This window comes from Fragaria vesca, linkage group LG2 (genome assembly GCF_000184155.1).
Source record: "Fragaria vesca subsp. vesca linkage group LG2, FraVesHawaii_1.0, whole genome shotgun sequence".
Lineage (NCBI taxonomy): Eukaryota > Viridiplantae > Streptophyta > Magnoliopsida > Rosales > Rosaceae > Fragaria > Fragaria vesca.
Genome location: NC_020492.1, coordinates 1,521,861 through 1,527,472, shown reverse-complemented (window position 1 = coordinate 1,527,472; position 5,612 = coordinate 1,521,861).

Here is a 5,612-nt window from a genome sequence, read left to right as displayed (position 1 = left end):
TTGGTTTTTTTTTTTCGTCGGCTAATGTCTTTCTTCTGGTAGTGTATACATATATAATTTGTCCAAGAAAAAACAATTTTGTCCATAATTTTTTTTTTTTTAACATTTATGTATATTTGTCCAAAATAAAGTATATATGTATACACACACGTAATCATCTAAAAGAAAATCGATAGAGATTTTTCTATTTTTATTTTATTTTAAATATTTGATAAAGAATATGGCTTATATATAAAAATCATAATTTGCAAAAATAAAATAATAAAATGGAACTAAATTTCGATTCACAAAGATAGAAGAAAATTTTAAAAAATTTACGAAATTGATTTATGGTATAAAAGTCTAATTTGGTAAGATTATTAACTTGGTCATTATTATTAATAAATTAACTAAATATATACGCATCCATATTAAAAGGGTAAGAAAATATTCCATATTAGCATGTAGCATCCATTTATTAAAGTTAAGATTGTATTTTTACTTAAGAGTGAAATGACATAATTTATTAAATTAATGATGTAACTATGTGACATGTTATGCCAAATAGGATTAAGGCCATAAATCTTAGGCCTTATTAAGGCCCTCTAACACTACCCAAATTTCAATTTCTTCAATTCATTCATTACCTCATTCACAACACTTCATTAACCTTGATTCCAATATATACAATTATACAAAACAATTAACGGGTCAATTCATCAAATTTTTTGATAGCATGCAATCGGGATCTTTTTGGTGCACATATTATATATATTTTGATTTTGATTATTCGTGATTAACTGATTACTTTAAAATTCTGAGTTGTTGGAAATGATAACGTGCACATATTATATATATGGTTTTCGTAGCTCTCCGATTGTTTATGGTTTGAATTGCATGTGATAATTGGAAGGCAATTAGGCAACAACGCATCAGTGGATCTTATAGAAAAGGCAGGTCACCTTGTTCAAATGGAGCGACCATTCATGTATAACAGGCAGCTCAGGAAATTTTTGGCGTCTTTATCAGAAGATGTGCACCAAGACTAGCGCTTCCAAATAGTAAATTGACTTTGCAGAAGGCAGCTGCTTGTTTCATTTCAAACAAATTCTAAAGCCAGCCAATATGTTGTGTTTATCAATCTTAAATTAATCATGTACACACGCTTTTAATTTAGTTTGCAACTGTGTATTGACTGCCCATAACCATTTGGTCCAACGACATAGTCTTCTCTTAATAAGTGGCAAGTTGTGAGTTCGACTCATAAAGTTGTAATATGTGATAAAAAAAAATAATTATGTATTGACTATGACCTAGCCAAAATTGAAAATTTGAATTCAAGCATCATGACTACTCGCCTAGGTACCGAAGGAAGCTGAGGTATCGATCTGACAACACAAGAGGTTCTACCTGATCCATTCTCTTCTTCAAGGTTTTTGGGCTATTGCATGCACCTCCCTTTCAGCGCGGTGACAAAAAAAATGAAATGTGGCCTCATATAAAACAAATCAATCGACATCTTTTCTTATGTATACATTTAAGAGAGAATGACATCTCATTACCACAAACAGTAGCAAAACACACAAAAACCACATTTTAAAAAATTTAGACAAATAAAGACATGAGTCCAAGCCCAAAAACCAAGTGATGTCAGCTGGACTCCGAATTTTAATGCAAATTGACAAAAATGCACTAGTTATTGAAATATTTACGAAGATTGCCACTGTAGCAATAAAAGCTTCTCTCTCTCTCTCTCTCTAATCTCTCTCTTCTCTCTTCTCTTCCCCAAGCCAATGAGATAACCTGAAAACCAGCAACCAACAAAGAAGACAAGGCTGATCGTGGCCACCACCGCCATGAGACTCATCGACACTCTAATAAGGCGTCGTCTAAGGCTGAGAAGGCTTTATCCTCTCCTATCGCTTTGTATCTTAGTCATAAACCCAGAACTATAGATCTGAGTCATCACAGTGTCGACGCTTCTGGCTAATTTTGGTCGTCGTTGGACGAATTGGAGGTCTGACGAGGCTCGCTGAAGGTTGGTGAGTACAATAGTAATGGAGATGAGATGCATAGGGTTCGAAAAGACCAGCCATGGAGGAGAGAGAAAATATCAGATCTGGCTTCTCTCTTTTCTAATTCCTCTCTAACCATGAGCCTAGAAGCTAAAATCGGTTTGATTGTGATGCTGATCTAGAAAGGAGAAGTGTAAGAGAAGATGAATGAGAGTTGTTCAGTTTGGTTTTGATACTCTTTAAAATGTCTTGTTATGTAGCAGTAGCAAGGAACAGCAGAGACAGTAACAGGTAAGTAACAGTAGATGCAGTAGCAGGTAATTAAGTAACAGTAGAGGTAGTAACAAGTAGTAATGCAGAGGACAGTAGCAGATAATAACACAGAAGGCAATAGTAGGTAAATAACAGTGACAACATTAGCGGAGAAATGAAAAAGGCAGTAGCAGGTAAATAAATAGCAGAAGCAGTAGCAGGTAAATAACAGCAACAACATTAACAGGGAAATGACATAGGCAGTAGCAGGGTAAATAACAGTGACAACATCAACATGGAACTGACAGTGGTAGTAGCAACGATATATGATTACTGTGAAAGTGAGAGTACAGTCTTTTTCTTCAGAAAAAAGACATCAAATTGCAGTTGTGGTACTCAAAACCGTATAAGTGAACAGGATTTGTAATAATGAATGGTACTAGCATGCCAAGTCCTTAACTTGCCCTAACGCTTGCCAAGGAAAGACATGTATCCGCGTCATTCTGGCTTTTGATTAATGAAATTGGCCGTAAAGGCTCTTCCATAAAAAAATCTATAAATTATGCATAATTAACGAGAATCCACAGATTATAAAAAATCAGACATAATCATTTAAAATCTAAATTGAATACACCCCGTAGTGTCATTAAATTATCAATGAACTGACAGCTAGTTTTACTAATTTTTTTAAAAAAAAATAAAAAATTGCTAAGCAACCATTATTATTAAAATGAAGCTCCGATAATTTTTATCCCACATTCACACTAGATGGAATGCAGAGGTAAGCGGCAATTGGGCGGGCTTATAACCACATCACTAGAAAGGGGGGCATTGGATTTGCTTTTCGGAATGAGTTTGGGGTGATGGCTGCTGGAGGAGCTTGTCCACTAGATGGATTACTTTCAGCGGAACATGCAGAGGTGTTAGCTTGCAGGCATGCAGTTGATTTTGCTGTGAAACATGATTTTAGTCAAGTTATTCTGGAAATTGATGCGCAAGAGGTGCGCAGGCAACTGATCTCGAGTTATTCCTTCAACACCTCTGTTTTGGGTCCAATATATGATGACTTGCGATGCATATTTGAAGTGCAACGTTGCTGGAAAATCAACCATATCAGCAGGAATGGGTAATGCTGTTGCTCATTGGTTAGCTGTCTATGCTAGTTCTCTAGTTCTCAGTTCCTTCTTTCCTTCAAGCTGCAGTTGAAGTTGAAACCTCTATGCATTAATCTTTTATATTCAATAAAGAGTTGGCTCCTTTGATTCAAAAGAAAAGAAAAAAAAAACTAAGCGGCCATTATATATAAATCAAAATTAATGTAGGAAATGAAGTGTTCGGACTCTTGGTCTTACCGAATAAGCAGCTAGGATATTGTTAATTGGTCTCTCTGTCTTTCGCTTTCAATAGAAATTTTCTATAAATTAGCTTCTTTTTTTTTCTTTTGATGCACTTTCTTTCGATGGTCTCGATTTACGAAAGGAATTGAAATCGAGCAGTCACTCGTAATTATGGCAGAATGGAGTGTGTTAGTATATATTTATGTTGGCATTCTTATACAAAATGCTAGGATGCCGTGCATGTACATGATTCATGTGTTCCCTAGTTGGATATGATAATTTCTATCACTAATTCGGATTTAGTTGGATTAGAATTATCTTATATACCTAGCTTGTTACGTTGGAAATAAGTCTTACTTTGATTAGGACTTGTATGTGTGGGAAAATAAGGAAACCTATTGTGATTAGGTTTTATGTGCATGAATATCTGATTGATCTTCCTTATTAATTCTAATTTGATTAGTATTAATATTGGATTTAAATTCTCTATATTTTGCTTTGCTAATAAGTAAGGAAAGAAGTTCTAAAGTGATTAGAAATTCCTTCATTTACTATCAGATTGTGATATCAAGATTTATATTTATCTTGTGTGTTCTTTTGACATGATATTGCATTGAAGATAGCAAAATCAAAGTGATAAAGAATTTGTCAATGATTGAAGATTCACGGATCTGATCTCAATCAAGATAATTCACTATATATAGCATTCATGATTTTCTAATTATATTCTATGTGATTACATGCTGCATTAAATGAGTTTCTCAAATAAAAGATATCTTTGTCTATGATTGATTTGTTTTAAACTCTGATGCATTTGTTTTGGAAAATATCTTATCTGCCTAAAATGACTTTGGTTTAAATTGGAAAAATTGTGTTTTCCCAAATTATAGCAGATTAGTTTATTGATATATTTTCCATATCAAAACAAAGTGATAGTTGACATATTGTTGTGATTCTCTTAAACAAATCAATATGTGTTGATGTGCATTAACTGAGGGGGAGAAGTCTCTTCTCTATAAATAGGTTTTTGAGAAACTGAAAAGGTAGAGATTTGGAGAATAGAAAAAAGCTTTGATACATTGCTTATGAGTTGATATTGTGTTCATGCTATTTCTCTCATATGTTTGATATAATCTTCATTATTCATTTGCATAAGTGATTGAGATCAGTGAAGTTGAAAAGAAAAGAAGGCGTGTTCAGTCCTTCATATCCGTATCAGATTCAAGGAGAGTTAGAATAGGGTTATCAGTTGTAAGGTCAAGTTAGTTTGGAATACTAGTAAAGTGATAGTGTTAAATATCACTACTTGATAGATCTGTAATCATTCTTACTCTATAGTGGATTTGATTTAGTGTGGACTACTTTAAAAGTCTCGCAGTGACGTTTCCTCGAGGGAGGTTTACACTGTTGTTAACAAATCTTGTGTTCTTGTGTCTGTTACTTTTAATTTGATAAATGATTGAATCTACATATTCAATCCTTCCATATTCTGTTCCATTCTATACTTTCAGAGTGCCAAGAAGGCATCCTATATATAAAGGAACACTACCAGAAGAAAAGCTTTAGCCAACGAAAATAAAAAAACAGGCCGACGAAATTTAATTTCGTCGGCTAAAGTTTTTTATATTTGCAGATCTGGATAGCAGCTCATCTGGGAAGAAAAAACGGGAGAAAAAGTTTGGGTGTTGTTGAAATCTGTCCATAATTAGTTTGTGGAGCTATATATAGGTACGTACATGTGTATATATGTTGATTTTGAGTTTTAAGTTTGAGTTGATCGATTTTGAGTGCGATTGAATTGATAGATTTTGAGTACGTTGGATGTATATATATGTGTTGATCGATTTGGTTGATGATTTGATAATATATATGAAGTTGTTGTTAATAAGTAGTAGATATATATATATATATGTTAATTAATTTATATTACTGTGTTGATGGTATGAAGTTGTTGATGATATGATGAGTTAATGATGATTTTGTGATGACGTTGATATATAATATTGTTATGAGTTGATCGATTTTGAGT